The sequence below is a fragment of the Anopheles moucheti genome, unplaced genomic scaffold, assembly GCF_943734755.1.
Source record: "Anopheles moucheti unplaced genomic scaffold, idAnoMoucSN_F20_07 scaffold_24_ctg1, whole genome shotgun sequence".
NCBI classification, from domain to species: Eukaryota; Metazoa; Arthropoda; class Insecta; order Diptera; family Culicidae; genus Anopheles; species Anopheles moucheti.
Genome location: NW_026453616.1, coordinates 461,100 through 474,204, shown reverse-complemented (window position 1 = coordinate 474,204; position 13,105 = coordinate 461,100). Strand labels below are relative to the sequence as shown.

The 13,105-nt window shown below is 46.0% G+C and overlaps 1 pseudogene; it reads left to right on the top strand.

Moving 5' to 3' along the window:
* Window positions 1-322: 322 nt before the first annotated feature.
* On the top strand, window positions 323-1,325 carry LOC128309195 (uncharacterized; annotated as a pseudogene).
* Window positions 1,326-13,105: the final 11,780 nt, after the last annotated feature.

Sequence of the window (13,105 nt, the reverse complement as noted above, 5' to 3'; positions counted from 1 at the left end):
GACAGGGTAGTCGTAAAAATAAGTGTTCGTGCTTTTGTAGCCGATTCACTTGCACGCGCTTTTATTAAGGGAGAATATGAAACGTTTAAAAGATGACTGAAATAATAATTGTTACTTTTTTAAATTTCAAGGTATGGCAGGGCATGGAGGCAAACATGGCTGTTTGAAGTGTACGGTTGTTGATTACCGTCACCCAACATCTCGAACAGTCTGCTTTCCCAGCGTGTCTGGCCCGCTTAGGACCGACGCTGGTTTCCGTCAAGAGATTTATGGAGAGCATCATAAAGAGCTTTCACCTCTGCTGCATCTGCATAGATTTGATATGGTGAAGATGGTCATCATTGGCGACCGTGTGCACATTATAGATTTTGGTGGGATGCGAAAATTGCTGTAGGGGTGGACGTTTGGTTTATGGGGAACAAACAAGTGGTCCGTGCAAGAGTTTAAAGATATCTCTAACCATTTGGAAAGCATTGCTTTGCCATCGGAGATCCATCGCAAGCCTCGCAGGTTGGATGATTCAAAGCTTTAGAAAGCATCTGAATACAGTTCTTTCTTTCACTTTACCGGTGCAGTCGTATTGAAAGACAGGATCAGTCCAGAGCAATATGACCACTTCATGCTTTTTTTCTGCGCAGTCACATAATTTTCTTCCAATGCATACAAAAACCATTGGAATGTAGCTGGTCAAATGATGGAACAATTTGTTACCGACTATGCTGAAATCTACGGGGAGGGTTATGTGAGTAGCAATATCCACAATTTGCTGCATATACACGAGGAGGTTCAACAATTCGGTCCCCTCTGTACAATGACGGCATCCATTTGAAAATGCGCTTCAGTATATAAAGCGCCTTGTCCGAAGTGGTTGGAAAAACCTGGAGCAAGTTCGAAATCGGCTGTCCGAATTAGAATTTTTAAAAGCTCCGGATGAAATTGAAAATTTTGTATGTAATATTTCCGGCCACGGCGATAACATTACCCTGCATATGGAACATTATATATTGCAGAAAGCTTTTCGAAATAGTTTCTTACTTTCGGCAGAGTACGAAGTTATTAAGTATTGCTCGGCAGCGAGGGTAACTTCTTCTGTTAATGTTTATGGCCAAAAACTATTAGAAACGGAGGAATGTTTTATATACCCATACTCTTCTGCTAATATGTGCATATGTCAGGATAACATAAATAATATATATGCAACCATAATCGAACTAGATCCCTGCAGTATTTTTTTTTGCAAGCTTGTGGCCATACCCATCGGTCCAAGTGGTGAAACAAGGTTCACTTCGTTAGTTCACACTATCAAAAGTGGGGATATAATGTAGGGCATGACAAAGTTATAGCTTTAGAATAGTTTTAGTGCGCTCGAATCCAATACTACTCTAGATTTCATGAATCATTATTTTTTCCATAAAAAAGCTCCCTTTGCAAACTTTTATGTTGACATAGGTATACATTAAATGGTGATGTGAGAGATATTCTCACGTAATCACTGGCTGTGATACGGAATTTTGTAAATTTTCTACTTCACCAAAAGGACTGTGTGTCTCGGGCGCCGTTCTGTTTGATACTGTTTATTCACTTGTCAAGAGAGTTCATTTTACAAAAGAGTTCATTTTACAATGCTCGGTATCGATTGTCCAAAGTGTCTAGTTCAGTTCTTAGTATGAAATATTTCATGAAACGTTTCCATAACTATAAGTGCAATCAAATTCATGAAACTATTCCCTTTCAATTATTGCAAATTATTCCCTTTAATTTTCCACACTCACTTTCCATAGTGACTCACTTTCCAACTTACGCGAGTTTTAGCTTTGTTGCCTTTATTCCAAAAAACAGGTGCTTTGAGTGCGAGCGTGGTGATGCGAGCACTCAAACTCGTCCTGTCTCCTCGGTGGTTGGATGGAAAAGAGAGCGATCACATGACGTAACTCACGCATGATCCTTTTGCCGGATGTGGATCCTGACGTTTTCATCCAACCTGCGTTTACAGGCGTAGGTACGAGCGTTTAGCGCTAACAACGAGAGTGGATGTTCGTCGTGTGTGTAATGTTGAAAAAAGTAACAACAAACGGATTGTTGTTACCACACGAAGAGCCTAGACCGGCTACGGAAATTAAGCGTCGTGCATCCTTTAAAGGGCCAGCAAGCAAGCCGAAGCAGGTGGAAAGGGTTACCGAATGCCCTAGAGAGCAACCTGTTTTACCGCACGCAGCAGCAACCGCCCTATAGCCCGATGTATACAGTTTATTAACAGATGTAAAGCGTAGCGTAGATAGCTTAACTGGTGAAATATCAAACTTGCGAAAGGATATTACAAAAATGGAAAAGCGTATAGGAACGTTAGAAGCTGTAATTTCTGAAGTACAAAACACCGTTTGCGATCGAGACAAGGGAAATATTATCAGGTCGCAGTTTGAGTTCGAAAAAATATCCAGTGAAGATGACCTAGCTGTATTTGAGGAAAGGATGTCAACGGATGCTGAATATTATGAAAAAGTTGCGGATTGGCTTGATACGGTCGTTATAGAACAGGATCCGTTCAATAGAATGCACCTGGCATTGGATTTGGTTTTCGAAAAATCGTTTTTGCCTTTATGTAGTTGGCGAGGCGGTTCAATGCCAGGTGAAAGAAAAATTCCCATGGCAGCTCAAGTTTCTGTGCTTAGGCTTTTCAAGCAGGTGGCAAGCAATCGCTACAGTATAGGAACTGATAAATTGGTTCATGATTTTTTCCTAAGAAAACTTAGATATGCTACAAATAGAATTTCATTACAAAACTCTAATAGATCGCGATGCCATCGAAGGGACACGTTATGAGACGGTATTTGTTAGCTGCTTTGTTATGTATTTTATGTTTTAATTATGTATTTATTTTTTTGTATTTCCGTGTTTAAGTAAAGAAAATATGTTGCAAACTAAATTATTTGACATCCTTTATGCGGCATAAATTAGTCGTTTTGTGCTTTCTGTTCGCTACCAAAACGTAGATAGTTCGCTTGAGTGTGTGTGTGGGCTGCAAATCGCACTATAACGACGCGCACGAACGAAAGGGGAGAAGCAGAATAAGTAAAAATAAGGACAGTGAAAAAGGAGCAAAGGCGAAAAAGGAGCAAAGGCGAAAAGGGAGCAAAGGTGAAAAGAGAGCACAAGTGAAAAGGGAGAACGATTATTGCATGCAAGATCGAACAGGATGCTCTTTCTGGATGGTTCGGTTTCGAGATGTTTCGATCCTGGATGGTATAAAAGGAGAACGAAAATCCTCCGAAAGATCAGTTCGACTAGAACCGGCACACGTTACATGGAAATAAAGTAGCAAGCAAGAGTAATTCCTTGTGTGTTTTGTTAAAGTGCACTCCCAATCCAGAGGCAACCCGGCGCCTCAACACTTTCCTTGACTTTGATGTTTTCCATGTGTATCATATTTTAACAAAAAATGTATCAAACAAATCAACATGTTCAACAAAAAAAAACTTATCGTCGGTTCTGAAATTTGTAGCTATTCAAGAATGTCACAGTAGCGCAATACGTAACACTTACACTTAGTACAGCATGGACGATTAACGCGTCGTAATTGTATACATTATTACCCAACTAACAAAAACAGAAGTCAAGTCTTAGAACTATGGATGCAAAGACAACATGGCTTGCTTGTCAAAAATAATTAAATAAGTAACATTCATAATAATTAATACTTCGTAGTAAACTAAACAATCATGACATTCCAGCTCGTTTGCCTATGACAAAGTATGCAGGAGGGGTGTTATTATAAGTCCTTCTCCATTGTCTATTTGTCTAAAGAAGCTTGCATTTTATACCACGATCATCTAATTTTATAATGAATCGAGAAAGGTCCTCTATATTAGTCCTAAACGTATGCAGTACGGTAGAAGGAAACGAATTCACCCGAGACAGTTCGTATGATTTTTGGAACTGATATGCGTACACAGCTATTGTTGATCCTTCTAGTGCAGCACGGCAATATTTCATTATCGTATTATTTTTTGTAAAAACCATTCGTTTCGATGACCTTGTTTTAATATAAAATCAGATTTTATATTATTTATTATTCTTTTGAATTATTCGTAACAAGCAGAGGATATTTTTTGATCTGTGGTCCTATGTTGGTAATTTTACAATGTAATTCTCTGCTAGTCGATTTACCACTTGTTCCAAGCTTCGGCTACCACTCCGCAGCAAACGTTTAATGCGTTGCAGGTCGTTTTCAAAAGGATAGGATGATACCTCCTGCACAGAACCGAACCTACACACGTCATCGTAAACATGTTGTGGTATGACGAAACTCTAATTTCAAGTAACGTCCATAATATCCAAGTCGAACTCATTCACGAATTTATCCAATATTTCCACTGCTTGTTCCCAATGCTGTTCATATGTTTGAGAGGAAAGGAGTGTAATTCCACAGTATAACAGCAGGAAATGTTGGTAGTGTTGGTAGAAGGAATGGTATCTTTGAGGACTACGACGCTCACGCAATGTAAGAACGTGCGTAGTTCTGTGCCTTTCCAGTAATGTAAGTACTTAAGACTTCGCATCTGTCGGTGGATTTCAGACGGAAGCTCCAAGTATTCTAAAAAATTGGATATTGCATTGGTCTGTTCCACGCTCCACTTTGTTCCGAATCCGACACGTCCATGCATCCACCCGTTTAACAGCTTTTTCATCACTCCCAGGTCGATCAAATGTAAACGGTTGGAAACAATTACATCGCGAATCACGTCAAAATTTACAATATCTGTCAGGGGAGTTGGTCTTCTGATATGCATCGGGTATTCATTATTTTTTAATTTCAAATCGGTGCGCTTTTTTGTAATACATCCTTCTTGTCGCAGAATCGTATGTACCGATAGTCTCACATTTGATACAGCCGCTCGTACCATTGTAAGACACAACACCTAAAAAAAATTCAATTAGAGCTAGCAACAACAAGAATTTGTTCAATACATACCTTTGATGAACGCACGCGCAGGAAAATCAACGATAATTGCCCGTAAGTTTAATTTATAATTGTTTCCATTGATATTTAAACCATTTTCCTGCAACAGGTTGATTTCTACGACAAATGGCCGCAGGTATTGCTCCACTTGTTTTGGCTTTGATGGGCCACAACAAATTGCCACTAACATAACGTGTACATCCGGCATTTCACACAACTTCATAAGAATTGGCCAGAACTCTGTTGGCCCACTATTATGAAGTGGAAGTCCATCCATGGAAAAATCAACCCATATTTCTTAAGCTTTTGGGCTTGTTTGGCTTTAAAATTTGATAAAAAAATATAGTTTCTTGATGTTATATTTTTTTCCTGTTTCGTAGTGTAACGACTTACAAAGTCATGTTATGACTTACAAGTCATATTTTTATTCCATAACCGGATAATCAATCGTACATACGGCCTTCGCTACCAATATACCACCGAGGCACCTCACATTTATGTGCTACTACACAAATATTATCGAACACTGATTTCATGAGCTCCTCGTTTTCGAATACGTTCTCAGGTTGAGAAATTGGTAAATAAGGAAGCACTACTACTAATCACAATGAAACACAATACACTAAAATTCGATACAGTGAACACATAATGCGAAACACGAATGACAGAAGACGGAACACGAAGCACGGAACACGTTGCAGAACACGTCACGACTAATGCACCATAATAAACTAATGTGACTAATATGGTAACAATTACCTGAAATATTGCTGAAAACAATTACTGATGCCATGATACCAGAAACGACCACCTTCAATTGTATATATACAAGCGGCTGTATTGGTCGGTGTACGCATTAACGTTCTGGCGTCTTTCGGTAGTGGAAAATCCGTTTTTTATGCAAAATTTCTAAAAGCGAATTTAGGGCATGATGCGTTTGGTTCGTTGATAACGCCCTCGATCGAAGCTCTTCTCGGAAAGATAAATCGTCGGAAATATGTTCGAACGATTCATCCTACTCACTATAATCTTTATCATCGGACAAAATACCTTCGTGGCCATTAGAGACGGAGCCATCAGATCGGCTGCAGCATTGAAGGAGCTACAAGTTACGCATTCCATTTTATTTATAATGTTGAACAAATTACCTGCGCGTAAAATGTATAGTTCTCACCGATTGTCCACCTTTCTTCTGTTTCCATATTGTGTCTCAGAATATTTTCTTGGCCTTCCAAATCGGTGTGTATCTCTTCTGGCGATCCGCCCTGCAACACTGATCGAGCTAAAACACATCCAATCTGTATTAGTAAATACATAGGAAACATTTCCGGCGTTGATAAAATTGATAAAACTCACCTTCTGTTCTAGATCTGTTTGTATCTTCCATTTCGTTCACTACACATTGTTTCAGATGAAGAGCAGATCTATTATTGCGGATCTTGTACACCGAACCAGACGCACGGCTTCTTTTGGATTCAATTTTGCACCTCCATTTTTGTACCGAGGGATTCAAACAGAACGCTGTTCTCAAAAAAACAATATTGGCACGAATATTGTACGACATGTACACGTTATTTACTTACCACAGTATTCAGAAACAATACAGATCGATTATTTTATCACTAGCGAAAGATTGTTGCACAGATTTCACTAAAAGGGCAACTTTAAGCAGAGTAGATGTTGTTTGATCACAGGTCAGGCTTTGTTTACATTTCTATTGCATTCAATCTGTCAAAACGGTAATCACCGCAGAGAAAATGCAAACAAGCTTTAGCACCGTCCAGTGGCACTACTTTTATTATAATCATTCGTCAAATAGCTTATTTCACCATAACTAATCACGCTAGTGTTCTGTATGCGACACGTGCGACACGAGAAGGAATGATCCTTGAGTCCTACCAGAAATGGTTGATCCTGACAGTTGGCGTCTTGCACAACTGTCATGTGTTGGTTTTTTGGCGTGACAGCTACTGTCACCACGGACGCAGGTCTCGTTGACCGTTACGACGGTCGCTACAAAGCCATGGAAAAGGATGAAGAAGAGCAATAGATCGCTCCAATTCGAGCTTTTCGTGCGGGAGGAAATCGAAGACTCAAACCTTTGACGCAAATTTAGCCAAGATTCGGAACCAATCTTGCTGATTTAGCTGCGCGCAGAACCAAACGACGCTTGATTCGACCAAAAAGGCTCGGACAACGCCTAAAAAATCGTCGAATTGTTTGTTGGGGGGGCCAAAAAACCTTCTGAGCGTCTTCCTCGCGAACGCGGCTAAGAGGGTTTAGTCAGTTTTGAACAAAGACCATGTCTCACTGGCGTATGTAAGTACTAGAGCTATATAAGTTCTATATACTCCCAGCTTCGTTCAACTGAAAATTTTTCACTAAATCTACTTTACCGACACATGTATTCATACTTTCACCATTTTTTAGATCCTTTAAATCTGTGTTTTATAAAAAAAAAGTTAGTCAGAAGTAAAGTAAATGAATAATGAGAATGAACAGAAGACAACTACGCAACTAAAAGGTTGCTAGATAAATAAGAAATGAATAGTACTGACAAATAATTGACGTACGAATTCTTTTTCTTAATAGATTAAATCGATTTGCCATGATACTTTGTAATGTAAACTGTAATGCAAACTCTCAAACCAGCTTCCTAAACTTTTAAATGGATGATTAGCGAATGAATCCTTCGTTTGGGATCTGTGGTTTTGAAGATTATCCAGAACCTATCCAACCTTGGTTTAGTTAACTTGGTACATGCCAATGATACCAATTATATTTATGAAAGATACGGACAGCCTGAAAATAAACATTGTTGATGAAGTATCGTATGCAGAATCGTAGCTGTATAGATTGAAGTAGATTCTAAAACCGCTTCAAATTATTAGCAACGATCAAGCAAGTCAACCTGACGTGAGTAGCAAATTTAAAAGGCTGTATGTTTGTTTATTTTTGCGTTAGTCGAAACACGATGGCATTACTAGATTACTTAAGAAAATTTGATTTTTTTTTAAATCAAGGGGGGGGGTCATCCACATGTTACGTAATTAATGCAGGGGGTGGCGTCCAGTGTTACGTTTTGTTACAATAGGGGGGAAGGGGGTCGAAAATTGACAACTTTTGCGTTACGAAATAATTAAATGAGCCCTTAGGGAAATTACAATTGTACGATTAGGCATACGAAGAAGAAGATATATTCGTACAATTCAGAATGACAGCTCTGATGCTTCCCCCAAGGTTCATAATAATTATTATTTCTCATGGTTGTTAAATATTAATGAAAATAATTTTTTATAGTTTGTTTTGTTTACTATTATATTTCACTACAACGTTTTTATACCACAATACTACAATGTTACCATTTTACAATGTACCACAATACTACATTTCACTACAATGTTTTTATACCACACAGAACCCCTTTCACAAAAATTGAGTGGTCGCAGTCAACGGTGGTAGTTGACAGGTGTATCGTGTGGCAAGTGTACAAATCGGTGTCTACGTGGGTTTGAACGCTTGAGGCCGTTAACATACTCCTTGTGGGAAGTTTTCGGTCGTAGACATCGTGGTATGCGCCGCTGTAGGGGTGCGCCACGTGGGCAATCCCGCCACTGCAGCAACAGACTCGTGAGGTTGAGTGCGCGAAGGGTGACTATGTGGAACCATAGAGGAGCATCATTAGCCCCTTCTCCATGTAGTCTATACGTGGACCGTGCTTTGCCAATCGCGAGGGGAGTAGGCTGAAGCACGGATAGTTTCATTACTCCCGTGTGGATGCCGTGATCATCTCGAACGCCTGACATTTAACCAATGATCATCGAGCGGCGCCGTGGGGCATATGTACCCAGAGGGCCCATGCTGACGTAAATGTCTTAACGGACCATCCGGCATGGGTTTCTGAGGCTTGAGGAGTTGTTAGTCCGTAGGCACTCCGGCGAATCGGACAGTTCCCTGACTGTGGTGGTTCCTGTCTTAACAGGCTTCCTTGGCAAGGAAGTGGGTTCTCTATGAAGATTCTCTCCTCCGACAATCCAAAAGAAAAGAAGGTAGCCAAATGCCTCGTCATCTAATTAGTGACGCGCATGAATGGATTAACGAGATTCCCTCTGTCCCTATCTGCTATCTAGCGAAACCACAGCCAAGGGAACGGGCTTGGATGCACTAGCGGGGAAAGAAGACCCTGTTGAGCTTGACTCTAGTCTGGCATTGTAAGGCGATATAGGAGGTGCAGCATAGGTGGGAGAGTCCTTCCTCACGGGGGGGGGGGCTCGCCTCTGAGATACCACCACTCTTACTGTTGCCTTACTTACATGATCGGGTGGAACAAGCGCGGGCCCTAGGTCCAGGTCGTACGCCCACTCCCTTTGCGGGGGGTGTCAGCGGTGGCTCGCCTGCGGCTGCCCAATGCGCCGTGTTTCTAGTTCAGCGTTCAGCATGTCGCTGGGAGGTGCCGCCGGGGCGTGTGTCGTCGCATCGTCGTCGCGCGTCGTCACCGGTCACCGACCGCCGCCGTGGCCCGCAAGGGTACAAGCGTGCGTACGTCGGTGTTCCGCGTGTTCTGTCGCCGTTCGATCGTTTGCGGCGATCGCTTTCGCTCCCGGTCCCTGGCGCCGCTCGGCTCGAAGACATCTGAACAAATTATTCGGTCCATGTCATGGACAGTGCCAGGTGCGGAGTTTGACTGGGGCGGTACATCTCCAAAACGATAACGGAGGTGTCCAAAGGTCAGCTCAGTGTGGACAGAAACCACACGCTGAGCATAAGGACAAAAGCTGGCTTGATCCCAACGTTCTGTACACTCTGGGACAGCGAAAGCTTGGCCTTACGATCCTTTTGGTATTAATTAGCAAGAGGTGTCAGAAAAGTTACCACAGGGATAACTGGCTTTTTTTTATCAATTGTCACCGTTTATTTAAATCAGGTTTAGAATAAACGGGACGTCCCCCCCGACAGCCGTTACCCGCGAGGGATGAACTGCCGGGGGCCCTACTGCCTGTGTAGGCATTCGCGCCTCATATGGCCTTAAAGGCCATTTTGTTTGAATTCTCCGTCCTAGTTAATCAGCGGTACGTCGCTTACCCTAAGTGTGTTACGCGCCCCTTTTGCCATAGTGGCCTTTGAATATTCCCCTTTTAGCCTCAGGAGTCTCGGATCACTAAAACTTACTGGGCGTTCGCGCCTCTTTTAGCCTAATCGGCCTTTTTCAATTGGGTTGCCCTACCCAAGGTGTTCAACGGCTTAGAAATAATGGGCGTTCGCGCCTCTTTTTGCCTAAACGGCCTTCTCAGAGTGCACCACTACTTAAAAATAATGGGCGTTCGCGCCTCTTTTTGCCTTAGCGGCCTTAGTTTTCAGTGCCCTGATGGCAAAACTTCCCCACTTATTTCGTCCTCGTCAAACGCTTCCACCCCGAAGAGGGCCCACAGGTACGTCCGGCAGTCGACGACCTCCTCGTTCCGCATTCTCTGCCGCGCACGGAAGCGTCGTACGTTGTTGCGGACGTGCAGCTGATGTACCTCCCGCTCCCGTCATCAGTCGCCCGTCCGGGTGGGTAGGTGGTGGAGGTTCCCCCCGCGCAGCTCGTCGCTCGATGGTGAGTTGCCGACGAGCCTCATTGCGCCTTTCATTTCGCAAGGCCACCAGCTCCTCATGCGCAGCGTCCAACCGGTGTGCAGCACTCAGCATCTCCTCGTGCGCGCTGGTTGCCCGCTCCATGTACCAGTCCTGCTGGAGCGCCACGGTGATACGGCGTGCAGCTTCGCATACGTTGCTCCAGTTCTCCTGGCTTAGCAGCAGGTACGCCTGGAGACTTTGAGGGGTGACAGCGGCGGTGTCTCCCTCCTCCATCAGCTCGCCTCGCACATCCGCAAAGCGCGGGCAGTGGAAAAACGCGTGCTCCGCCGTTTCAGGGACCCCCGGACATCGTACACAGTCCGGTGACGGCGACAGGTGTTTCGTGTGGAGGTAGTCATGAAAAAATCCATGTCCCGACAACACCTGAGCGAGATGGAAGGTCATCTCCCCGTGGCGCCTGTCCCTCCACGCCGCAATGTTCGGTATCACCGTGTGCGTCCATGTGGTGAAGCTCATCGGGGCCAGCTCGTCCCACTCCGCCTGCCACTGTTCGACGGTTCGTCGCCGCTCCTCTGCTCGCACCTCCTGCGTGCTAATGCCCGGCTGCTGGTTACGCCGGTGGCACCTCGCGTCTTCCTTAATCAGCAGGCAGATCGGGACCACGTTGGCCAGCACCGTTGCCACCTCGTTTCGCACCGTGACGAAGGTGCGGGCAGCCGGCCGTGTGTAGAGTCCCTACACGCGGTTCAGTTGTCTGCGGCACGCCCGGAGCTGGACTGCCTCGTGTCAAATGGGAGCAGCGTAGCGGAGGGTGGAATCCACCACTGACGCAAGGAGACGACGCTTCGCACTCGTTGGCCCGCCGTGGTTGCGGAGCAGCCTGGAGATTGCCTGTGCAACACGGAGCGCCTTCGACGTGGCCTGCTCGACGTGTGGCTTCCACGACAGGTGGTCCTCGATGATGACCCCGAGGTACTTTAACGTACAGGTCGGCATCTTCTCCACTCCGTTGACGCTCACCGGGACACGGGTGTTGTCTCGCCGCATGGTGGACACGATAATTAACTCGGTTTTGGCCGGAGCAAGCTCCAGATGGTGTTGCGCCATCCACGAGCTGATCACCGATATCGCCGTCTCTGCTGCTCGCGTCGCTGCTTCAGGTGTCGTCCCCTCCGCCAGCACCGCGATGTCGTCCGCAAAGCCGATCACTTCGGCACCTTCGGGCAGCGCCAGCCGAAGCACGCCATCATACATGGCGTTCCACAACGTTGGGCCCAGTATTGAGCCCTGTGGAACGCCTGCCGTAATCGTTCGCCGCACTGGTCCCTCGCTGGTCTCGTACTCCAGCCTCCTCTCAGAGAAGTAGCTGCGCAGGATTCTCTGAAGGACTGTAGGGACCTGCAGCTTCTGCAGGGCAGTCGCGATCGCCTCCCAACTCGCGGAGTTAAAGGCATTCCTCACATCCAGTGCTGCCACCAACAGGCAGCGAGGGTCCCGCTGGTTGGTGCGGTGAAATGGCCTCGCGCGATGCCCCCGCTCGATTACTCGTTCGATGGCTTGGATTGTGGAACGGCCGCGCCGGAACCCGTGCTGATTTGGCGACAGGCGAGGCGCGTCGCTGTCCTCCAAGTGGTCGTTCAGCCGATCTAGGATCAGCCGTTCGAACCCCTTGGCGACTGCTCCCAGCATGAGCAGCGGACGGTATGATGACGGATCGCCTGGCTGCTTGCCCGGCTTCGCAATCAGCACGAGACGAGCCTCCTTCCATTCCGCAGGAAACTCGCCCTGTTCGAGCAACTGGTTGTAAACCCTTACGAACACCTCCGGATGCTTTCTCATCGCCGCCTTCACTGCAGCGTTGGGGATGCCGTCCAACCCTGGCGCCTTCGAGGAAGCCATCCGCTCGGCCAGCGACAGAATCTCCGAGATCGTGACCGGCCTCAGGGCCTCGTGTGAGGCAGTGCACGCTTCGATGTCCGGCCACTCGAATGCTGGATGCTCCGGAAACAGTGCATCGACGATCGGGTCGAGTACGGCTCGGTCCGTTTCTGGTGGCGCCCTGCTGCGCAGTTTCGCTCGCACGACTTTGTAGCCGAGTCCGAACACCTCGGCTTCAACGCAGTCGATCAGCTCTTGGAGGCTGCTTTCCTTGCTGCTCTTAATTTCGGCCTTCAGCAGACGGCGGCGATCCTGCAGCCTGGCAGACGTCACTGCACGCTCCGACAGTTGGGCTCGGCAATGGGCGGCCTCCGCTGCTTCACACTCCTCCCTCAGGCGCTCGATCTCCGGAGACCACCAGTACATCTGGGGCTTGCGGTGGAAAGTGGCCCCGTGCACTCTCTGCATAGTCTCATCGTACGCCTGGGTGAGTCCGCCGATCAGCCCCTCCGGTGTATCAACCTGTCTGAAGTGGCCGTGTGTGAGGGCGATGTCGAAGCACTTCCGGTCGAATTGCACCGTCTTCCACACGGTCCCGGCGTGTCTGGCAGTCCCATCGCTGGCTGCTGTCCGGCTTCGCTGCTGCTGGCCTCGTCGCGTGGAACGTTGACCCGGAACGTCCACCTGGAATTC